We start from the raw sequence: 25,029 nt of genomic DNA on the forward strand, positions 1-25,029 counted from the left end.
CCACTAGAATATTGGGTCTCTAAACTGTTAAGAGTAGAACTTTAGTAAATATCTGCCAATTTTTACAATTTATATCTAAGGAGAGAACAGGTGTAAAGTTGAAGTAGTATGTGAAACAGGAAGAACAAAGTGAAACAGCCGTCATTGCAATTAAGCGTTCCTTTTTTTACAAGACTGTAACAAACAATGTGTTTATTTCCCCACCAGCGCGCCTTCCAGAACACACAAAAGCTTGGGATAATGGGAGGCAGAAATCTCTGGTTCAGTTTCTGACTCATCCACTGTCTGAACGTGAAATGTTAGGTGTAATATTTCATTTCTTGAGAATGTTTTATACTGCCTACCTCATGGGCCTATTATGTCGTTTCAAAGAGATGTAGGTGAACATACACTGAAAAGCCTAAAGCATGATATGATATAATGTAAAATTAAAATGTTATTAATTAAGGGTTCACTGTCTGCTGTGGCCTTTTTGTACTTGGGTACAAGGCTGCCCTAAAATAGGCACATTTAAGCCATGATCTAGCCAAAAGAACTGAAGTTAAAAGAGAAATGAATCATAAAACGAATAATGTTTCAGTGCTTCCTCCCTGAGGGCAAGGGGAATTTACATCACCACCTGCAGAGGGCAATTAATTGGTTGAAAGACCACTATCTCTCAAGTCACTGCCTTAAAAATGCCTTGCACCGCACATCAAGACAGAAAAGCAAGGGGTGTAGGGAAGCGAGAAGGAGTCTCAAATAGGTAGATTTTATTTACATAAGGTAATTTTTCTATTCTCGTTTTTTTAGAATTTATGAATGTTTTAAGTTACTCGGACTTGTTTCATATGTAAGGTGCATTTTCCACCCTGAGATTGACCAGTATGTATTTTCAGTGACAGCCTGAAAGGCAGGGAGATGCTGTAGCAGAAGTTTCTGCTTCCAGGCCCCTGGCCTGGTTGCTGTCATAGACTCACTCACTGTCCTGTGTTTATGCCTCAAGACTACCACTTGAGACTTCTCTGGTGGTCCACTGGTTAAGACTCCCCACTTCCACTGCAAGGAGCACTGGTTCTATCCCTGGTTGGGGAGCTAAGATCCCATGTGTCACACAGCCAAAAAAAATTTTTTTAATTAAAAAAAATAATAAAGATTCCCCACTTGGGTAACCTGGTGGCTCGAGGGTTAAGAATCCACCTACAATGCAGGAGACCCAGTTGAATCCCTTGGTTGGGAAGATCTCCGGGAGAAGGGAATAACAGCCCATTCCAGTGTTCTTGCCTGGAAAATCCCATGGACAGAGGAGCCTGGCGGGCTACAGCCCATGGGGTTGCAAAGAATCAGAGACAGCTGAGCAACTAACCACAGACCACTTGTCATCTGTCAGGACAGAAGGAAGAAGACAGAAGGTAGAAGGAAGACAATGGGGTTATTTCCTTATACATGTATTTATTTGCTTTTTTTTTTTAAGGATAAGCACATATTACAGTTTTTAAGAAATTACTAAGATGAGAAAGATCCTGTTTTAGAATGATGGAGGTAGAAATGTGTGGAAAATTCTTCTCTCTGTATTTCTGCCTTGATTGTAAGATCTCCCTTTCCTCATCTCCTGCCAGCTTTATCTCTCCCTGTCTCTGTCCCATCTCTGAGAAGATTCACCATTTGCCATTGATAATCATATGCCTTTGCAAACAAAAGCCGAAAGTAGGGCTCTCATACATGAATATTCAGCCAGTTCCCGGATGTTAATTGAGCAGCTACTACAGGCAAGGCACTGTTTAGGTGCTAAGAATACAACACCCAAGAATTGTTGCAGTCCCCGGTTTCAGATACCTTATGGTTTAACCTTTAGTAGCTGTTTTTAAAACCGTTTTTTCCCCAGAATAATAATAGATTCACAGAAAGTTTAAAGATCGTATAGAAAGGTTTTATGCATACTTTTCCAAGCTTCCCCAGTATCATAGGACATCGTGTAAACCAGTCTTTTTTTTTTTTTTTTAATTTTTTTATTAGTTGGAGGCTAATTACTTCACAACATTTCAGTGGGTTTTGTCATACATTGATATGAATCAGCCATAGATTTACACGTATTCCCCATCCCGATCCCCCCTCCCACCTCCCTCTCCACCCGATTCCTCTGGGTCTTCCCAGTGTACCAGGCCCGAGCACTTGTCTCATGCATCCCACCTGGGCTGGTGATCTGTTTCACCGTGTAAACCAGTCTTATATAATAGAATTGCATTTGTGGATTTGTGTAACCATCATTACAGTCGAGATGAAGAACTGTTCATCACCATGAAGATCTTCATCTTACCCCTTTATAGTCAGTCACTCCTCGCCCCCTCACCCTGTCTAACCCTGGCAACCACTCACCTGTTCTCTACATCTACAGTTTTGCCATTTTGAGCATATTATATAAACAGACTCATACTCTATATGAGCTTTTCTAATTGGCTGCTTTTTTCCTTTCAGCATAATGCCCTTGAGGTCTAGCCAAGCTGCTGTATCCTCAGCTGGTTCCTCTCTACTGTGGGAGTACTCTTCCACAATATGCACGGACCACAATTTGTCTAGCCATTTAACCTATGCAGCAACATATTGGTTGTTTCTAGATTTTTTTAAGTAAATCTTCTATGAACAATTGTGTGCACAGGTTTCCGCGTGAATGTAAATTTTCATTTTTCCAGGACAGATGCCCAGGAATACCGTTGTTGGGTCCTACAGCAGATCTGTTTATTTTTTGAAGCAACTGCCAGACCTTTTCCAGAGTGGCTGTCCCATTTCACGTTCCAAAGGCAGTGTGTGAACAATGCTGCCACATCCTCTCCGGCATGTCGTGCTGCCACAAGTTTTAATTTCATCTGGACTAATCAGTGTGTAGTGATGGCTCATCATCATCTCAATTTGCAATTCCCAAATGGATAGTTGTGTTGGGCTTATTTGCTATCCACGTATCCTCTTTAGTGAAATGTCTCTCTGTTACGTGTCTTCTTGTATCTTGCCCACCTTCTGATTGGATTGAGTTTTTTGTTCTTTTAATTTACTCTCTTTCTTTTTTGGCTGTGCTATGGAGCGTGCGGGATCTTCATTCGCCTAGATGAACCCACACCCCCTGTGTTGGAAGTGTGGAGTCTTAAGCCACTGGACCACTAGGGAAGTCCTGTTTGAGATTTTAATTTTGAGTTTAGAGTTTCTTATATAGTCTGGATAAAAATCCTTTGTGGACTATGTGGCTTCCAAATATTTTCTTCCATCCCATATAGCACAAGGTTTTTATTTTATTAAAGTCCAGTCATCAACTTCTTTTTCTTTTATGGTGTCATGTCCTATCTAAGGATTTTTTGCCTAGCCCTGGATCCTAAAGATCTTCTCTCATGTTTTTTTCCCTCTAAGTTTGATAGTTTTACATTTTATATTTGTCTGTCATCCCCTTTGAGTTAATTTTTGTATAAGATATGAGGTTTGAGTTGAGGGGGGTGGTTTTCTTTTTTATCTATGGGTATCCAACTGTCCCAGTATCATTTGTTGAAAAAGTCATCCTTCTGCCACTAAATTACTTTTGCACCTTTGTCAAAAATCAGTTAGGCAGTAAAGTGGAGTTATTTCTGGGTTCTCTATTCTTCCCATTGATCTCTGTCTCTCCTTCTGCCAATACCACACAATAGCTCTACAGTAAGTCTTGAAATCAGGCAGAGTGATCCTTACTTTATTCTTCCTCAAAATTGTTTTAGCTATTCTAGTACCTTTGCTTTTACATAAAAAAAATTTTAGAATCATCTTGTCTATAGCTACAAAATAGAGGGATTTTGTAAAGCATTGCATTAAAACCTATATCAACTTAGGCAGAATTGACATCTTTACTATGTTGAATTTTCAAATCCATAAACACAGTATGTCTCTCCATTTATTTAGATCTTTGATTTCTTTCATTAGCATTTTGTGGTTTTCAGCGTCCAAGTTCTGTACAAGTTTTGTTAAATTTACATGTAAGTATTTCTCCTTTTTTGTTTTTTTAGCAATTGTAAGTGATGTTACATTTTTAATTTGGTGTTCATATGTTCATTGCAAGCTTATAAAATACAATTGATTTTTTAATATTATATTTATCTAGTATTCTGCAACCTTGCTAAACTTCCTTATGAGTTCTAGGAGTCTTTTGTTCATTTTTCTTTTGGTTTCTTTTTAGGTTCCTTGGAATTTTCTATGTAACCTCGTGTTATCTAGAAATAGCGTTTTATCTTTTGTTCTTTATAAATTTCTTTTTTCTCACCTTAGTGGACTGAGAACTTCCAGTGCTGTGTTGAACAGGAGTTTTGAAAGCACACATCCTTGCCTAGTTCAGTTTTATGTGGAAGGCATTCAGTCTTTCACCATGAAGTATGTTAACATACAGCAATTTGTAGATGCTTTTTTCGAGTTAAGAAAGTTCCTCTTTGTTTTTATTTTTCCAAGTGTTTCTATCATGAATGAGTGTTGAATTCTGTCAGCTACTTTTTATGCATTAATTGATAACTATCTGGTAATTTTCTTCTTCAGCCTATTAATATGGTGAATTACGCCGACTGATATTTTTGAACGTTGAACTAGCATGAATCCCTAGAATAAGGCCCCCTTGGTCATGGTGTATAGCTCCTTTTATATTTTGCTGAATTACATTTGCTAATATTTTTAAGGAGTTTTACATCCATTTCTATGAAAGCTATTGATCTCGAGTTTTCTTTTTCATAGTGTCCCTGCCTGTTTTGGATATGAGGATAGTACTGATTTCATAAGATGAGACAAGTTTCCTCCTCTTCTAGTCACGGGAAGAGAATGTATACAGTCGTCCTTAATTCTTCCTTGGTAGACTTTTCCTAGGAAACCATGTGGGCTAGGAAATTTGTCCTTTGGCAGACTTTAAATTACAAATTCAATTTCTTTAATACTTACAGGGCCATTCAAATTATTTTATATGGGGTGAGTTTGTGATAGTTTGTATTTTTGTAGGAATTGGTTCATTTTATCTGAATTGTGAAATTTATATGTGTCGAGTTATTCATAGTAATTCCATATTCTTTTGGTATCTTCAGAGCATGTAGTAATAGCTTCTGTTTTAATTCATGATATTTGTGGTTTGTGTTTTCTTTTTTTTTTGTTTGTTTGTTTGATCAGTGTTTTAAAGAAGCAGACTTTTGTTTCTCATTTATTTTCCTATTTTCAATTTTACTGGTTTCTGCTCTTTATTACATCCTTTATTCCACCTGCTTTGGGCTTATTTTGCTCTTTTTCTAGTTTCTTGAGGTAAAAGCTTAGATTATTATTTGAGACTTTTTCTCTTTTCTAAAATAAGCATTTAGTGCTAAAAAATTTTCTTTTGGCACTGTTTTAGCTGTGTCTCACAGATTTTAATATGTTGTATTTCCATTTTAATTAAGTTCTATGTGTTTTATTTTATTTCCCTTCAGGCTTCTTCATTCAGCCATGGATAGCTTAGAACTCTTTAGTTTCTGTTTGGAGAATTTTCAGTTATCTTTTTGTTATTTATTTCTCATTTGATTTCATTGTCAGAGACATACTCTATATGGTTTCATGGGTGTTTTTGGTTTTTTTTTTTTTTTTTAATTTGTTGAGTTTGGCTCTAGATATTGTTTTTCTTTGACTACTTCCATGATCATTTGAAAAGAATGTATATTCTGCAGTTATTAGGTGAAGTGTTCTATTGATATCAGTGCTGATTAGTTCCTGTTGGTCAATGATGTTGAGCTCTTCTGGTACCCTTGCTTATTTCTACTAACTTTTGGGAAAGAGATGTTGAAGTTTCCAACTTTGATAGTGGATTTTCTGTTTCTCCTTTCAGTTCTGTCAGGTTTTGGTTGTCATATTTGCAGCTCTGTTGTTTGGTGCATACACATTTAGGATTTGCTGTTTTGGTTTTTTGGGGTTTTTTGATCCTTCTAACCTTATGTAATATTCATCTCTCTCTCTGGTAATCTTCTTTGTTCTGAAGTCTATTTTACCTAATACCAAAATTCCACTCCTGCTAGTTTTTGATTAATGATTACATGATACATCTTTTTCATTCTTTTCCTTTTAATCTGTCTTTAACATTACGTTTGAAGTAAGTTTCTTGTAGATAGCACATATTTGGGTCATGTTATTTTATCCAGTCAGCCACCCTTTGATTTTCAGTTGGTATAGTTAGATCATTTACATTTAATATAATTATTGATATGTTAGGGTAGGGCTTAAGCTGACCATTTTATATTTCCTTTCTAATTGTACTTTCCCCCTCTCTTTTTTATCTCTGTTTTTTCTTGTCTTCCTCTGGCTTGCTTGAACATATTTTACAATTCCATTTGATTTATATATAGTGTTTGTGAATGTGCTTTTGTATAGACTTTTTTAGTGGATTATCTAGGTATTACAAACATGTATGTATATATGTATATGTGTGTGCTTGTGTACATATGTAATCTATCATTCTGCTGGTATCAACATTTTACCAGTCTGAGTGACATATAAAAACCTTACTTCCCTTTATATTCTTTCACTCTCTCCTGTTTATATAAACATTTCCTCTACCTACATTTAGAACCCATCAGACAGTTTCATTTTCAACCATCAAAAATACTTCAGAACATTCAAGAAGAGAAGGATGACATATTATTTGTTGTTCAGTCTCTCAGTTTTGTCCGACTCTTTGTAGCTCCGTGGACTGCAGCATGCCAGGCTTCCCTGGCCTTCACCATCTCCGGGAGCTTGCTCAAACTCACATCCGTTGATATTTACTCGTTCATCCTAACATTCCAAGGTCCCTTCATGTTCATTTCCTGTGTGTTTAGAGAACTTCCTTTGTCCATTCTTCCGGGATTGATAACACATTCTCTTAGTTTTCCTTCATCTAGAAATGCTTTGAATTACCCTTAATTCCTAGAAGATATTTTCACTGGTATAGCATTTTGGGTTGACAGTTCTTTGAAAAGCACCTGAAGAATGTTGTACCACTTTCTACTTGGCCTCCCTGCTTTTGGATGAGAAATTCTTTTTCCCCTCCATTTGATACTGAGTCCATCCACTGAGCATTCTGTTTCATTGAATGTATTTTGCAGTTCTAAAATTTTCATTTGGTTTTTCTTTTATAGGTCTATGCCTTTGCTGAGACTCTTCTTTTTCCATTTGTTTCCAGAGTGTTCCTAATTGTTCACTGAAGTATTTTTATGATTTTAAACCTTTGGTTTAAAACCTTTGCTTTAAAACCTTTGTTAGATAACTGTAGCATCCCTGTCATCTCAGCATTGGCCTCTGTTTGTTTTTCATTCATTCATTCAATTCATTCAAGATGAGCTTTTCCTGCCTGTTGGTCTGAGCGAGTTTAGATTAAGTCTAGGACACTTTGGGTTTTATGAGACTTAAAATCTTACTCAAAGCTTTTCCTGTTTTAGGTGGCTGCTTTTAACACTGTTCCAGCAGGGAAGGGATAGCCTCAGCTTGCTGCTGCCAAATGAGTGTAGAAGTCCAGGTTCCCAGCTCAGCTGCTGTTGATACCCAAGGGAAGAAGGAGCTCTTTATTATTGCTATAAAGGGATGGAGGTTTCAGCTCCCCACTAAGCCTGGCACCACGTGGCTGGGAAGAATAAGGGTGCCTTCCACTGCTCTTCATAGATCTGCACCGGCAGCTCAGTTTGAGGAGAGTGGCTTGCCTCATTACCACTGTTGAAAGTCTTTACATTCATAAGGCCTCCCAGACCCCATCCCAGCATGGGGTGGTAATGAAAGCACAGGCTTCCTACTGAGACCACTCTGACACCCCGCTGGCGGGCGTGGGGCATATTGGGGGTACCTGGCACAGGCTGGCAAGGTTGCGAGTTCAGGTTTTCCACTTGAGCTTTTCTCATGGAAGTGGGTCACAGTTTTTTCCTGCATTGTTTGGCTGGAATGGATCAGTTATTGTCTAAAAGTTTTCTGTCTTGCTAGGATACCTCGTTCTAGTCCTTTGGCTGTAAAGAGCAGCTTGTTTTGGGGTGTTTTTGTCTGTGGGCTTCCCAGGTGGCCCAGTGGTAAAGAATCCGCCTGCCAATGCAGGAGACACAAGAGACGTACGTTCAATTCCTGGGTCAGGAAGATCCCCTGGAGCAGGAAACGGCAACTCACTCCAGTACTGGGGCATTTCCAAGTTGTTGGGTTCTTCACCTCCAAGTCTGGAATATACGAGGCAAAAGGACAACCCAGGACAGTCATCACGTCATTTTTTGGCACCCCAGGCCCCTGGCCAGTCTTTTGTTCTCTCCACGTTTCATCTCTCTGTCTCAGTGATGTAGAGATACAGGTAGACAGATAAAGAGAGCCTCTATCTAGGCACCTTACCGAACAACTGTAGTGGTTCTGATCATTTTCAAATGATGATTTTGGAGAATGGCAGTCACATACTTGGAAAAAACTCTTCCTGTACAATATTTATACCTCACTTCCTGTACAATATTTATACCTCACTTCCTGTTTCCTCACTGCCTTACTCAGGATCACCAGTGTAATGTGGCAGAGTGTGGACAATAGCAGGCACTCATCCTTCTCTTGCATCTAATCTTTCAGTGTCCAGTAGATTGTTTTGTAGGTTTCTGTTTATATCCTTTATCAGTATTTCCTCCAAGCATAGCTTATTAAGAATTTTTATTAAGAATGGATGTGCAGTTTTATGAAATACCTTTACTGAATTTACCAGGCTGATCAACTGGTATCACCAAAAATCATGTGTTTTTTCTCCTCCAGTCTATTCATAATAGAATTCTAGTAATACATTTTTCTAATGTTGAGTCTTCTTGCATTCGTAGGACAAACCCTCCTAGGTTCCAGGGTGTTCCTCTTTTAAGACACTGCGAATTTTGATTGGTTACTGTATTTAGGGCTTTTGCTTATGTATGCATTCATAAGACTGTGTTTCAAAGCCCTGCTATGCACCAATGGGATGACCTATTTCAGGTGGGGCCTGTATTCTGCATACTGCCTCGGACCATTCCCTAAAATCACTCTATTAAATGAATACTACATTTCCTATTAAATACTGAGTTTCTTTTTATGAGGTGTCCTGTCTGGCTTTCATAGGCCTTTTGAGCTATTGGTGTGTACTTTGCTGTGTTAGTACCATCCTATCCATTTTTGCTATCTAGGTTATATTAGGTTAGTAGAATGAATGGAGAATCTTTACATATTTTCTACATTCCACAGCAGTCTAGCACAGGAATTAATATGTACTTTAAACTTTAAAGGTGTTGAAAGTGAGAAAAAAGGAAGAGTGAGTAGTAAAACCATCTGGTCCTGGGGCCTGGTAAGTGGGGGTTGGAGGTGGAAGAGGGGTGTATCTAACTACCTCTTCTATTTTCTTTTCCTATGGTTACTGGTCTGTTCAGGTTTCCTGTCTCTTATGGAGTCATTTTGGTCATGTACATGTTCCTCGAAAATCATTTTCTCTTTCTTTGCAAATTTAGGTTTCTCAAATCTATTGGAACTTGCATATGTCTTCTCTAATGATTTTGAAATGAATCCATGCCTGTAGTTTTTTGCTTTTTAAATATTTATTGGAGTATGGTTGCTTTACAATCTTGTATTAGTTCCTGTTGTATAGCAGAGTGAATCGGCCATATATCCCCTCTGTTTTGAATTTCCTTCCCAGTTAGGCCACAGGGAGATTGAGTCGGGCTCCTTCTGCTGTCCAGTAGGTGCTCCTTGGTTATCTATTGCATGCATAGTATCAGCAGTACCCCAGTACTGTTGGGGTAATAGTCAACCCCAGTCTCCCAGTTCATCCCACCCTCCCTTTCGTGTCTGTAGTTCTGTCCCCTTTATGAGTCCTAATTTTGTTTTGTTTCCTTTCCTTTTTTCCCCCACAGGCTGATCTCTCTTGTTGGTCTTTAAATAATCTCTTGGTTTTAATGATGCAGCCGACTTGTTCGTTTTTTGTTTTATCAGTTCCTGTTTTTCTCTTTATTGATTCCCTTCCTTCCACTTTGTTGAGCTCTTTTTAAGACATTTCTTTAGATGAATGTTTAGTGCAATTTTAATCTTTCTTGTTTTCCAAATGCACTTGAAGTGTGGAGTCCCTCTTTGATGCATCCTGTCAATTTTGAGTTGAGTGCTCTTATCATCATTCATTGCTATGTGGGTTCCAATTTCTTTTGATTTTCTTTTGTAAATTAACTCTTGGGTTAGAGTTCCAGGAGGCCTGTGCTATTTATCTTCCAGGAGTTGTATTGAGATTTTATTTGTGGCCAAATAATTGGTCGGGTTTTTTAACTGTTTCATGAAAATTTAAACATAGCTGGGAACTGAATTGTCTGTTAGTTGGGAACTGAATTCAAAAAGGAAATGTATTTAGTTTGATGATTGTATATTGAAATCATCTCTATCCTTACCTCTTTTTCTGTCTACCTGATCTGTCAATTTCTGAGGAAGACATGCTAAAGTTTCCTACTATGATCATGGATTTAATAGTTTCTGCTTGCATTTCAAACACTTGTTACATAATTCCACGCTGTGGCATTCAGTGAAAAAGCTTCTAGATTGTATCTTTAATCCATGTAAAATAGTCCTTTGCTTTTGACCTTGAATTCTATTTTTTGTCTAGTATTAATACTTCATATTTTGCCTTTCTTTTTGATAACATGTACTAGGTTTATCCGGCTTCCCAGGTGGCAGAGTGGTAAAGAATCCACCTGCCAATGCAGATGTGGGTTCAGTCCCTGGGTCAGGAAGATCCCTTGGAGACAGAAATGACAACCCACTCCAGTATTCTTTCGGGAAATCCCATGGACAGAGGAGCCTGGCAGGCTACAGTCAGTCCATGGTGTTGCAAAGAGTTAGACACAACTTAGCAACTGAACAACAATTAGGTTTGTCTCCAGTGGTTCTATTTTGTGCCATTCTGAGTCTTTTAAAATAACATACAGCTCAGTTCTAAATATTTCTCATCACAGTTTGTCTTTCAATAGGAAAGTTAAGCTGTTTGTGTTTATTATAAACATCATGTTTGACCTTACCCCTGTCATTTATTTTCACTTTCTGTTTAACATACCTCCCTTTTCTTTATTGCTGTACTTATAATGTCTTATTTATCTTTTGGTGCTTTGGAATTTCTACATTCTGTTCTTCAGTTAGATGCAGAGCATCTGACTCTAATCACTGAGGGGAAAATATCATTTTAATCAGAATTTGTAACCTATCCCTGCCACAATACAAGATCTTGAGTGAATTTTTACCTGTTTTTAACTTCCAAGGACTCTTTCTTGCTCTCTGATGACCCTGTGTTCACAACAGCCTGTTCTGGTTTTCTCAATGCAGTATTCCTCTGAAGATAGCAATTGCGTGTGTGTGTGAGTTCTGTTCTCTGCATTGGAATCCCATTTAGGTTATTTTCATCTTTCTCTATGGTGTAAATGTCCCCAAATGTCTCCTGCTTCTTGTTTGTCCATTCATGTATTAAAATGCAGGAAGCTGTGGATCGGTGGTGGTCACTGCCGTGTGTTTCCTCAGCATCAGAGGCTTGGTTTCCACTGCAGATCCCTCTTCTGAATGGGAGGGACGGCTAAGAACCGCATGTTGGTTCGGGGGGGTCGGGGGCAGTGGTATGACAGCCGATCTCCCTTCTGGGCATGTGGGAAGGAGCAGCTGGCACCCCCCGCCCCCGTGGGGTCCCCTAGGGCAGCTTCGCCCTGAGACAAAGAGGTTTCCCACCACTGACTTCCATGCTGAGTTGTGTTTCCCTTTTCCCCTCCTTCCCCTCGACTCTTGTCTGCTGAGTACTCGCCACCTGTTGTTCTAGACTCAGCTTCCAGGAGGACACCCCCAACCCCATCCAACTCCCAGCCTTCTTAGAGCTGAAAGTTCATAGCATGCAACCTTCTACATGCCGGGGGATGGGGCAGGAAAGGTCGGTCCAGGTTCTTTAGAGCCCATCTTGTAACTCCTTCCCCTCATAAGGGCCCCGTGGTCTGCCTTGCGTCCAAATGTGGAGGTTTCCAGCACACCAGTGAGAAGACTGCTGAACCGGCTGTTGTGCTGGGCCCGGCTGGGGCAGCAGTTTTCCCCATTCTGGTTTTCCTGTCAGCATGTCTGGGGCACCGATGACGCCCTTGCAGTGCTCATAAGGGTTTCTCTTCCTTCTCGGTGAGGGGGAGACGTGTATGCGCTTGGTCTGCCGTCTTGAAGCAGAAATCTAAAAGAGGGTTTAGGATGACACAGGTGGCTCTTTTGTAATGGCTTCTTTCTTTTTCGTTTTATTGAAGTATAGTTGATTTATTTACAATGCTGTTAATTCCTGCTATGCAGCCAAGTGACTCCATTACACACATATGTACCCTTTTTCCTTTTCTCTGCCATTATGATTTGTCATAGGATATTGAATACGGTTCCCTGAGTTATATAGCGGGACATGGTTATTTATCCATCCTCAATCTGATAGTTCGCATCTGCTAATCCCAGACTCCCGCTCCATCCCACCCCCTTCCCCCTTGGCAACCACAGGTTTGTCCCCTCTGTCTGTGAGCCAAACAGCTTTTTGAGGGAGGAAAACAAATCACTTACAATTTTCTTTCTATAAAGAATTCCAAGAGAGACATCCCTCTTCCTGTACCTGAACGTCAAATAAATAAAAGGCAAGAATACAGTCGTGTTTGTCTACAACCGGAAAGAAGGGGCGCTTACTACTGCCTGACAGAGGCTGGAGTTGGGACTGTGTTTGTATTGGCAGCATGGGCCATGTACACTAGCAGCCTCTATTAAAATGTAACTATTAGCAAATGAAATTAAATACTTCAGTTGCCTAGTAACTAATCTGATCTGAGAAAGAAGCAAAAATAGAATACATAAATTTAGAACTTTTAGGCCATGTGCCAAGCAAGATATTCTTGCTTGAATCCTTTGGATCATCTGCCATTTGAATGGAAGGAAGGATGTTTTTAGTGTCAAATCGGCAACATTTGTGTTGACCTTGCTTGCTAAAAGTGAATCCCCTTTGATGACTAGACATATATGAGAGGTAGGCAGGTTTCTTAAGGACTTCCAGCTCCACAAGCCTCCGAAATTGCCAAGTAGGGGTGGGAGCAGGAAGAAGCTTTGAGGGGGACTACTAGGAATTTATTTTTCAGACTAATTAAAAAGCCAAAGGGCATTGTGTGATTTAAGCCACCTGATGCTCTTAGGGTGGAAGAGTAAAACTGTCTATTTTATCTGTTTCCATATAAAAATAAAATATATTTCCTCCCAAAGTGGCTTTTCTTTTTTTTTTTTTCCCCCCCCAAAGTGGCTTTTCAACAAGGCAAAAAATTAAGGAACAGTTTATGATTGGGTAGTACATAAAAGAATGACTTGGATCATATAATATTGGAGTTTAAAGAAATACCATGATAAATTAACATTCGGTGTGATGTCAGTTACTTCAGTTATTACTTTTTCTTGCTTCTTTGAAAAAACTGAGAAAAAACTTAACCACAGTTGCCTATATTTTTGGATGACAGATTACAAAAGAGAAAGAGAAAAAATTTTTTTAATGGTTCCCTCCAAAATAATTTAAAACTTAAAAAAGAATTGTGAGAATAGTGAAATTAATTCTATGTACTCTGGACCCAGATTAATAATTTTTTGATGTGGACCATTTTTAAAGTCTTTATTGATTTATTACAATATTGCTTCTGTTTTATGTTTTGGTTTTTTGGCCACAAGCCATGTGGGATCTTAGTTCCCTGACCAGGGATCAAACCCACAACCCCTGCAATGGAAATGCAGAGTCTTAACCCCTGGAGCGCCAGAGAAGTCCCCAGATTAGTAATTGCTTTATCATTTTTCTCGCTCCCTTTCTCTTATACACACACACATATACATTTATATGTGTACACATATACACATACATTTTTCCTAAACCATTTGAGAGTTCAGTTCAGTCACTCAGTCGTGTCCAACTCTTTGTGACCCCATGGACTGCAGCATGCCAGGCTTCCCTGCCCATCACCAACTCCCAGAGCTTGCTCAAACTCACGCCCATCGAGTTGGTGATGCCATCCAACCATCTCATCCTCTGCCGTCCCCTTCTCCTCCTGCCTTCAATCTTTCCCAGCATCAGGGTCTTTTCCAATGAGTCAGTTCTTCATGTTAGTTTATCTTAAAATATTTCAGCTTGTATTTCCTGAAAGCATAATCAAGTACAATATTCAATTCGGGAGATTTAACATCGGTATAATAGTATTATATGGATGCAGCTGTATTAGTACTGCATTGTGTTGAGGCTGTATCGCAATCCATATTCAGATTTTGCCATCTGCCTCAATAATATTCTTTAAAGCAATTTCATTTTCCATGCATCCAGGATCAGTCCAGCAGTGCTTGTTTGTTACATTGGGCGTCAGGTTGCTTTGATCTTCTGTAATCTGACTCCTCAGCCTTTCTCGTCTTCTGCAGCATTGACACATGAAGAGAGAACAGAGAATGTCCTTCATTTGGGATTTTTCTGATGTTTCCTCATCATTAGATGAGGGCCTATTTTTCCATTATTAATGGCAATATTCTTTTAAATAATCTAAACTCATAAGCGAATCATGCAATGGCAGATGGTCAGCAAGCCTCAAAGCCCTGTCGCCCCAAACTGTGTCCTGGTCGGCGTGGCCCGTGGTTGGGCGTGGCCGGCTGTCCTGCCACGTGCTGGGGACTCCGCCCTCCGCCCTCTGGCCTGTCCCACACAGGAGGCGTTTTCTAACAAAATATCCAGGAACTCTTTCCAAAATAGGAAAGCAACCATTTCAGCCCCAAACCTATTTTTTCCTGCCCCTTTCTGTTTTATTTTATTTTTTAATATATTTTTATGTCTGGCTGCACCAGCATAAAAGTTGTGGCATATGGGATCTAATTCCCTGACCAGGGATTGAACATGGGCTCCCTGCATTGGGAATTCAGAGTCTTAGCCACTGGACCACCAGGGAAGTCCCTCTAAGTGTTTTAGAGATATAAAAAGCTCATGAAAGAAAAGGCCATGTAATATTATCAAAAATATTTCAGCCGTATAAACGTTCTTCTGTTACTAATAGTTATTAGCAAGCTAAGTTTTTAAACTGATACTGACATTAGCTGCTAACATAAAGAAAGATTGGCTGATACCTGGAAGGGCTGGGAACTATGAGTAAACATCATTGGCAAGGCCAAGAAACCAGTGAACAAGACTGACAAGGGATGTTCACATTCAGGCCAGTAAGTGAAATCTATAGCCTTCTTGTCTTCAAGTTGGGACTTACCCACACCCAGGTTTTGAATAGTGGGTTCGGTTAAGAGAAGTTTTTGCAGGGAATATGTGACATGTGTGTGAGAGTTAATGTTTACCTGTGGTTGGATCGAGAAGAAGAAATAGTCAAAGAGCTGTTTCTTGTCCTTGGAACCGAAGAGGTTCACGTCTTAGTCCCCAGGGCCTCAGGTTTCTCGCTGGTGTGGGCCGGTTTTGCTCATGCCCACAGGCACGTGCACATTCTAAACTCTGAACAGCGCCGCACAGTCCTTCTGGGCTTTGCTTTATGACTCTGCTTGGTGCTCACCTTCATTGATGTCTATAACTTTTTCCTTTTCCTCCTCCCCTTCCTGTTTTTCTGCACTTATTTCCCGTCTTAAAGATGCAGACTGGAAACATCATAGCAACTGCCCCTGGGCTGTGATACCAGAATCTTAAGGCTTTTCACCATGGTATTGCGTTGGCCCAAAAGTTCGCTCGAGTGGTCCTATAACTTGGTGTGGGAAACACTCAAATAAACTTTTTGGCCAACTGAATGCTTCGTGCCACCTCCTGATTTATGGTTCTCAGCTTAGTTAGTTCTGAGCCAAGTTTCTCCTTCAGCTTCCACGAGACTCTCCTGAACTACTTTCTGTAGCAGAACTACGGTCCTGCTCTGTGCAAAGCCAGGGTGGGGGGCTGGCGGAGATCAGAGGAGCGTGGGCATCTCTGTGGACTGGAGGCTGCTGCTTCTCATTCATTCATTCAGCAAGCACGCCTTGAGCATATGCCCAGCACTGCTCTTAGAGCCCGAGATACACAGATGATGGATCAGATCAGATTCCTGCCTTCATGGAGCTCATATGACAGTGAAGAGTCATGTGATATACTAGTAAGTAAAGCCAGGAAGACATACTTCCCAATGGTGACAAGCACCATGATGACAATCAAACAGGGTAGCGTGAAAGGCAGTGGGTGAGGGTGCTCACCTGGCTTCCCCAGGCCCTGTCTCAGCCGGATGTCCCCACCTTACAGGGAGAACTTGGGGTCAAGGAGTTGGACAAGACACCATTTGATAATCTGAGAAATTACCTACTTCCTGAAGAAAAAGACTGTTTATACCAGGGGAAGCTAATAGAGCATTATGATTTGTTTAATGTTTATATGACGGAGAATCGAGTTGTGGACCACAACTTTAGAATAGGCGTTGTCTCGCTTACGCTTTCTAGACATGATGTGACTATCCCACGCAGTTCATTCCAGTGAATCTCTATGACTCTTAGCAAAGTAATTACCATTCCGTTCACATCTGCCCTTGAAAACGGGCCATATGCAAGTCTCTCTTATAGTAGTTATCTTCCAAATCAAAAGGTAACAGACTGAAATGATGACTTAAAACCGGGTAGATGTTATTCTTCTCAGATCTTTTCAAAAGGTCACATCTTTGAGCTTTTGCAGGGCATCAGGCTTCCCAGGTGGCTCAGTGGTAAAGAGCCTGCCTGCCAATGCAGGAGACATAAGGGACGTGGGTTTGATCCCTGGGTCGGGAAGATCCCCTGGAGGAGGGCATGGCAACCCACTCCAGTATTTTTGCCTGGAGAATCCCATGGACAGAGGAGCCTGGCGGGCTCCCGTCCATGGGATCATGAAGAGTTGGACGTGACTGAGCGTGCACACAGGGGCCTGGATGGGGCACAAAAGGAAGGAAGGGCTGGATCTATTCAGGGCATGACTGGTAACAAGCCTGCAAGCCGTCGTAACAAACGGATTCTAGTCTCTGGGTGTCAGCCTGAGATAGTGGCATTATAAATTTATCAGCGACAGGCTTTCTCTTGTGCATTATGGAAAAGTGCCTGCACACCCTCCAAAAAAACATATGTGCTTTCACCAAAACTTGACCAGAGATACTTACTGCAGGGTGAGGTAGCAAGGCAGGTCTGATGTCTGTGGTGGGGCAGAACATGGCACCCAGCCCACAAGCTTTCCCCTGGGTGGGCGGCTTCTCCACCACTTTGAAGTCAACTCTCCTAGTTTCACCTCCCCCCACACACCCCCTGACGAGAACCCCCAGGGCTCACAGTTTGAAGGGAAAGACAGAGTTCCCTCCTGGGAAGAACTGGCTGAGGCCTTGGTGCTGCGCCTTATCTCAGCCAGCCCTGTCCTCCCCTCTGCTCTGATCAGCTGATTCCACAAACCCTGGGAATGGCAAAAGGCCCAACGAAGGGCTGAAATGCACACCTCTTGTGTATTTCCAGCCACACTGGGGGACAACAGAGTCCCCTGTTGCCTACATAACCCCCATCAAGGTCAGTAAAGCCAAGCCTGGAAGGTCAGACTTCCTGCCTGGGGTGGTGGGAGGGGGAGGCGATGTGGCGCTTCAAAGCTTAGAAATAGAACGTTCATCAAGAAGAGGAACTCTGGAAAGTCCCGGGGCACAGATTTTATCACAGCCAAACAGGACAGAGGGTATCCCTACCTCACCCACTCTCCGACAGCACCGTTTGCGCCATCAGAAGGTTCCTGAGCAGAGAAAGCGTAAAATGGACAAAGCTCAGGTGTCCCTGTGGTTCCTGCTGACCTGTCCCAGCCCCCAGCCCCCTGTGCCAGAGCTCGGCCATCACCTCTCCTCGCCCTGGGGTCCCTGGGCCTGCACTTGGCCAGCTACAGCCTAAACGTGGGGACCACTCACCTTGTGCCTTACCCCAAGAGCGCAGCCCCATAGTCTAGAAAGAGACTGGAAAAAGCAGGAAAAATAAACAGGCTTCCCTCTCTGAGAGGCTTTAATTACTTCTAATTGTCAACACAATGCAAAATTACCCTGAAAGGTAAAAATGTGAACTTGAAGAGCCCCAGAAGACTGACTAGACCGGTGAGCGCTGTACTAGGCTATTGCACTCGGCAGCCGATCGTCAGCTGCAGCAGCGGGAATCAGGGCCCCTTGGTAATTATGCGCATCCATTAGCATGGCATCCGTTCTTTGTCACAAGCGTTTGGTGACAGTCTCTCTCCAGAGAAGCACACAGCCTTGTGGTCTGCAGCGACGTGACCACCAGGTACCATCCCAAGGGAGATGCTACTGATAACACCATCTTCAAGGCAGAGCTTGCTGGGTTTCCGTTCTTGTTTTAAAACCTCAGGTGCTGGTCCAGAGGCATAGAATGTTTATGACAGTTTTGTAGACCCTGCTAACAAAAGCTGCACTCACAGAGGAAAATTCAGTGTTAGGGTTTCCTGGATGATGGTGGTGGGGTGGGGGTGGGTAAGCAAGCGGCAGAAGGTAGGGAAGGATGGGGGGAGTGGTGTTGTCTTTCCTTTAGCGAAGGAAAATAGGGGGGCAGGCCATAAACAGAGCTTCATTCCCAAGCCGGCAATTCTTACACTTAATATGTTTTGTCAGGCAAGTCTTCAATACAGATTAAAATGAAATGCCAAGTAATTTCCACCTCTCGGCCGCTCATGTCTGCGAACAATGGAGAGTGTTTTGATGAATGTCAGTTAATGGCACTTGCATGCTTGTAGATTTAGTCCCAGTAGCAAGGACTAGGGGTGGGGGGGAGGGGGGGAGGCTGTGTGTGTGTGTGTGTGTGTGTGTGTGTGTGTGTGTGTAGGAGGGGTGTGTGTGTGTAGGAGGGGTGTGTGTGTGTGTGTGTGTGTGTGTGTGTGTGTGTGTGTGTGTGTGTGTGTGTGTGTGTGTAGGAGGGGTGTGTGTGTGTGTGTGTGTGTGTGTGTAGGAGGGCTGGGAACATTGCTCCCTAATCTCCTCCTGACTGAGGCAGTTCGTGACAACCCAAATTGAAAGTGAACCCACAACAAAATCAGGATGCCAAGATGAGATGACCTGTTGTTGTTAATTAGGCTCAAAGCAAAAAAGATGACTGCCAGGAGCTGCCTCCACCCGGAGTAGGATTTCTTTGCATGTAGGTGGCATTGCGGGGCGGATGCAGTTTCCCTGGAAGGAAAGTGGGCAGCTGCATGGCTGCATCTAAGGCTGCGGTTCAGCTAGGATATTGAAACCAAGCCTCAGTAGTTGTACTTTTTGAGTCTGTCTGCTTCCGGTTGGGTCCTGTCCCCACAGAAATCAGACCCTGCCAACCCACAGGTTAAGCTATGATTCCTCATTTCCCATACACCCCTGCCTTTGCAACTTCGCATTATAAACTCCCAGTGTGGGATCATCAGAAGAGCAGGATAAAGACAGAAGCTCCAGCAGACTCTGTCCCCCGAGGATTTAAATTCTCATCTTCCTCGTGACTAGTGGAGCTTCCCGGGTGGCTCAGAGGGTAAAGAATCTGCCTGCAGTGTGGGAGATGGGGGTTCGATCCCTGGGTTGGAAGGATCCCCTGGCGAAGGGAATGGCTACTCACTCCAGTATTCTTGCCTGGGGAATTCCATGGACAGAGGAGCCTGGCGGGCTACAGTCCATAGAGTCGCAGAGTCGGACACGACTGAGACTTAACACTTTCACTTTCCTTCCTCGTGACTGCTGTGCTGTGTTCTTATTTCTCAGCGTGTTCTTCAGCTGGATTGGGAGGATTTGGTTTCCAATGCTTCTCTTATTGTTCAGCGTAGGAGCTTTAACGGGAAGTTGCTGACTAATTTTACGGTTGTATAGGTAACAATTAACACTTCTGTCCAGCAGTCATTGTGAAGGAAGTTTCCATGTTCAGAGTCTAGTAGATTAAATTGGTTTTCTCTTCCAATACCAGGGACCAGGCTGTTAACTGGACTTTGGTGCTGACTTGCTTTTTGAATCATTTGGTTACCAAATTTTGTAGTGTCCAAGCTGATTTTTTTAAAGACATCGAATCAGAAAGAAATTCTTGCAGGAATGCTTAGGACGTGTGTGAAAATTCTCTTCCTGTGACCAGCAGGTGAATCCCAAGGGCAAAGAGGAGAGAGACTGAGTTGTGTTGGGCTCAACTGTTCTCACTGTTAGTTAATAGCATTTGGACCCTCTGTTTATCTGGTTTGATCCCCACATCAGCCCCCTGTGAAAGGGTTACCATCCTCATTTTATAATGAAGAGACTGAACTCTCGTGGTTTCCCCCAGATATCACAGAGCAAAGAATCAAGTTTACAGGTCTGTCTGACCCAAAGTCCCCACTCTCTCACCAAAGCCTTATCTTTGAGACATTTTCCAACTATTTGAAACTATTGCCCACTATTCCCAAGTAATTCAGGATTGAACTGACTTGCTAAAAGATGCTTGGGGAAAGAAGTCATTCTCATACATTTATACACTGGCACCAAACTATTTAAAAAATTTTAACTTGGTATCCTTTTGGTCAATAATTTGAAAACATCAAACATGGTGGCTGACAACTGAGTCTTTTCCTCAGAGGATTGCTCTGCATGCAGAAGTTCATTCATTTCTCAGGTACATTTCAGAAGTGGCATGAGTTTTTCAGTTCTTAGTCTGAAAAGTTTGTGTTGCTGCCAATTCTGGGCTTTTCATAGCCAACATTTAAGGAGGTACTTCTGTAGCAAGGATAAAATGAAATGGCTTGAGTTTCTCCCTTCTGCACCCAGGGAATTTGGGAAAGCAGTAGGGACTGGGCAGCCTGCCAGTCTATGAGAGGAAGGGTCACACTTCCTGCCAGTGTCTGGAGGCTGGAGGACTGTGGCCAGAACCCAAGTCATGTCCCTTGTGACTGACCCAGAAGCCCACCGTCCCCTGTCACTTCCCCAAACCCTCCTCCACGGTCCAGGTTTGTTGCCTCACCATCTGGGTAAGGGAGAACCAGCCTCCCTGTCTTGTTATCACTACCATTGGGAGCACGTATGGATGTCGGGGAAGCATATGGATGAGGCCCAGTCTTCGTTTCCTCATCCATGAGAGGGAGTGATACCTCCCTCCCCGGGTTACTGAGTCTTCAACAGAAATCCCATGGGGCCCCTGGGCCACACAGCACAGCCAGGCTTGGTGAGAGGTGGTTACCGCAGCAGAAGCATCACCAGAGCCCCCGGACATGGCTCTCCTCCTCCGCAGACCCGAGCTCACAGTCTGTCTTTGATAAGAATTCCAGATCTTCTGGCGTTTGGAGAGAGTGCCAAAGTGAGCGTTCACACTGCTGGGGAGGTCAGCGTGGAGTCCCCGCCTGCAAAGGTGATTTCAGAGGCAATTGTAAAAAGCAGAACTGTCAGGTCAGAGGGCTCCTGGGCATTTCCTAAGACTCAGTCTTCTGGGACTTTTTCCTGATGAAAAGGGTTTTTCAATTTCATAAATCAAAGTAAAATCTCTGGCAAAATGCCAAAATAGAGTTGAGCATCTCTGTCAGCAAATTTTACTTCCCCAAGAAGTGATTTTCACTTCTCTATCTCCACAGGCAGAAACACTGGTGGTAAGTCGGAGCCAAAAGATGTGGGGCCCAGGTCTCCTATATCAGCTTAGACCTCCATCGGGAGGTGGACAGGATGGGTTCTGGTCCCCAGAGTACAGGTGTAGGAAGAGGTCAGAAGGGGCATTCCTCCAAAGGAACTTGGAGATTTTGCTCATTTATATTGGGGAAGTGTGGGGACTTCCCAGGTGGCTCAGTGATAAAGAATCCGCCTGCCAACGCAGGAGATGCAAGAGTCACAGGTTCAATCCCTGGGTTGGGAAGATCCCCTGGAGAAGGGCATGGCAACCCACTCCAGTATTCTTGCCTGGAGAATCCCATGGACAGAAGAGTCTGGCAGGCTACAGTTTATGGGGTCACAAAGAGTTGGACATGACTTGGTGACTGAGCACACATGTTGGGGGAAAGCCTGAGGAATGCAGGTTGAAATGGATTCTAAGCAAATTAAGATGAAATAGTCTGAATGTAATATGTTCACTCAGACAGCTGGAGGTGGCTCTCAGAGATGGCTTTGTTGGTTGGCTGAACGTTGGCCTCAATGGTTCTACGTTGAGTGCAGTTCTGGTGTGTCCCTGGCGCATCACAGAAGGCGTTAGAGGCTTAGCAAGGTTGGCGGATTGGAGTGCGTCTGTCACATGTGTGCTGCACACCCACTTCTCGCCTTGTCCCTGGACCAGACTCAGAGGACACTCCCTGCTCAGGCCCTGAGAAGCACGTTAATGGTGGGGTGAGGGGGCACTAGCCAGCCATTCAGCTCTGGGGTGGCTGAATTCTGCAGACTGGACGTGCTGGGGCGAGGCAGCCATTGAGACACTGATTTTGATATGGATGATAGGGGTCGCTGTGTGGCAGAAGACAGAGCAGTGTTACCAGAACAAAACGGGTCCACTCAGCCGGTTGCGGTACACTGTATCTCATGGACACGTGGTCTGTGAAGGAAAGCGTGCTGTTTACTGTAAGGCGCCAGACAGGGAGTCTTGGACAGTTAATGCTCCAAAAGCCCAAGGTCCCGGATAGGTTTCAGCAAAGCGTTTCTAAAGGCCAGGCAAAGGAGGGAAGCCCCAGGGTATGTGATTAGCTCATGCACAACTTTGGGATTGGTGGATGGTGAGGTAAAGGAAAGAGGCAGTAAGTTGTTGCAAGTATTTCCTGGTTCGGCCAGACTCCAGAGGGGATGTGTCAGTTTCTTTCGTTTGATGAGGTTTTTTTAGCATCTGCAGAACAACTCAGGAAACGTGTATCAGGTGCTGTTATCTAGGTACTTCACAGAGGAGCCACAGCAGAGGATATGGGGGAGGGGTCTGTCCCAGGAACGTCCCAGAGGGTCCTGCTCGGTTACAGGTGGCAACATTACCCAGTGGCCATCAAAACCTTTGTTCAGTATTGCTGACCAGCTCTCCTACCAACAACATTTGTAAAATGTTTCCTTACGCCATTATTTTTCTTTGCTTTTACTGTTGATACCTAAATATTCTGTAGCCTATCCTAGCTATAAATCAACTGAGCGCTTCTACTTTGATCCCTTTTTCTCTCTACCCCTTCGTCTTTGACGTTGGAGAAAAACCACGTCCCAAAACATAATGGGTTCTACCAACATGTCATCTCTGGCATACTGAACTGAGAGCAAGAAGTGTGATAGAGAAGGAGTGTTCCAAGTGCTCAGCACTCCTCCAGGGCCCCCCGAGGAGGGCGGGAACACCCCACCGCCTTGGCTGGGGCGCTGCCGACGCCATTCATGATCACGGCTGTGTGTGTGTGTCAAGCCCCAGGACTCGCTCTTTTACTCCCTCTAGTGGCCAAGGAGGGTAAGTGCTGCTGTCTTCCTTTTACAGATGAGGAAACTGTCAGCTAATCATTGAAAATCTCTCTCACTGACCTTTACCCTTCCACCCCAGACAACCAGGGTGTCTCTGTGAGAGTCCCCCCGGACCTCCAGCCACACTGCCCTCTATTTGATGAGCACGAGGTGGCCAGACACTCAGAACCTGCCACGAAAGGTGGGCAGTGTTACATAGCTACAGGTTCTTGGCAGAGGTTGGGGGGAACATTTTGCAAATGGCAAAGCCTTCCGTAGACATATGGTCTTGTTCAGTTATAATAACCCAATTTCCTGTTATATGTGATGCAGCTGAAGCTTGGATTAGATGAGTAAGTGGCCAGGGTCACATGGGGGGAAGTGACCACAATGCTCACCTTCTGACTTCAGGGCGCCCTCTAAAGAAGCAAAGTCATGATCCCATGTCCTTCCGTAAGCTCACCATAGTCCTGTTAACAGAGGATTCAAGTGGAAAAGGCAGTAAGTAATGTTGGAAAAGGTCTGTCCACATTCTGGGTGTCACTGTGATGAGCCTTCCTTCCAAGTCCTCTGCCCTGAACTTCCTGCTGACTCAGTCTGAGTAAGTGCTGTGGCCCAGACAAGCTGCCTCATTCTTTATCTCCTTTTCACTTGGCCAGTCTGAACCCATTAGAGGAGTAAAGGAAATAGCATTAACTATTAAAATTTGCTTCAAAGAAAAGTTTAAAAACATTTACAAAATATGTGTGGTCCCACCAACCTGTGATTTTCATCAGGGTTAACAGGCTGCCCCCAAGAAAAGTTTGCTTTGGGCCCCATTGCTTCAGCTTTCCCCATCTGCAAAATGGACACAAAACCATGATTCAGTCCCCCTCTCCATTTTTAGTACCTGTCGAGGATGAGGGGAATGGAGGTCAGGTGTCTCTTCAGCTGAAAAGACAAGCTTTGCAAAGGGTCTTCTCATATTCCCCCATTTCTCTCCAGCCTGCCTTCAAAGCCCCCCACTTCTCCAGAGACCCCAGGTCTGCAGCTTTTGCCTCTGGGAGTGAGGGGGCAGAGGAGCGGCATCAGCTAGGCTGCAGGCTTGGTACTTGGTACGCAGAGTGCTGCGTCATGGTCCTGTCTCTTTTCTCCCTAATAATGTGGAATAGGGGTGAGGGGAGGTGGGGTGGATGAGACTGCCCGGGCCCTAAACCGGAAACTCGTCTACTTGCCACCTCTGCTTAAAGACACATAAAAGCATGTCACTAGAGGCGTTGAGTCAAACAAGAGCTAAGAGGCACTTAAGGGTGCTGTGATAATATTAGCTGTGCCCTGTCTCTCCGTCTTAAAAAATACGTATGTGCAGAAGAGAATCCGGCAGTGAGGACCCCGGCTGGCAGGATTCCCCACCTTCAGGCCCACCCCCCGCACTCACCCCTGCAGTTGTTCAGCCCAGAGTTAGGAGACCAGATCAGTGGTAAAGGTGGATCATCCTTTCTTTTTTCTTCTGTAAAGCAACAATCAAACTGAGCACATTTATTATACAATGTTATGTGTACGCCTACCAGCTATTCCCAATCTCTACATCAAAGCATTATTTTCAAAAAGTTAAAAACCCAACAATGCAAATATAAGACAAATACATGATGAAGATCTCTGAGCCCATTAAGGACCAGTCCAGTAAATGAGCATTTTGAGCCACACGGTCTGTGATATT

At 43.2% G+C, this 25,029-nt stretch overlaps 1 protein-coding gene and 1 long non-coding RNA gene across 2 annotated transcripts in view; one reads left to right on the forward strand and one right to left on the reverse strand.

Annotated features, from left to right (window-relative positions):
• The window catches only part of LOC122683273 (adenomatous polyposis coli protein 2-like), a 132,994-nt gene that overhangs the window by 95,069 nt on the left and 12,896 nt on the right, over nucleotides 1-25,029 (forward strand). The gene's annotated exons all lie outside the window — the stretch shown is intronic.
• Nucleotides 21,084-24,876, reverse strand: LOC122682880. The gene is made up of 3 exons (XR_006337562.1): nucleotides 24,748-24,876; nucleotides 23,729-23,800; nucleotides 21,084-21,295 (listed from the first exon to the last, which is right to left on the reverse strand). It is a non-coding gene; the product is annotated as an uncharacterized LOC122682880 (long non-coding RNA).

This window comes from Cervus elaphus, chromosome 24, assembly GCF_910594005.1.
Source record: "Cervus elaphus chromosome 24, mCerEla1.1, whole genome shotgun sequence".
NCBI classification, from domain to species: domain Eukaryota; kingdom Metazoa; phylum Chordata; class Mammalia; order Artiodactyla; family Cervidae; genus Cervus; species Cervus elaphus.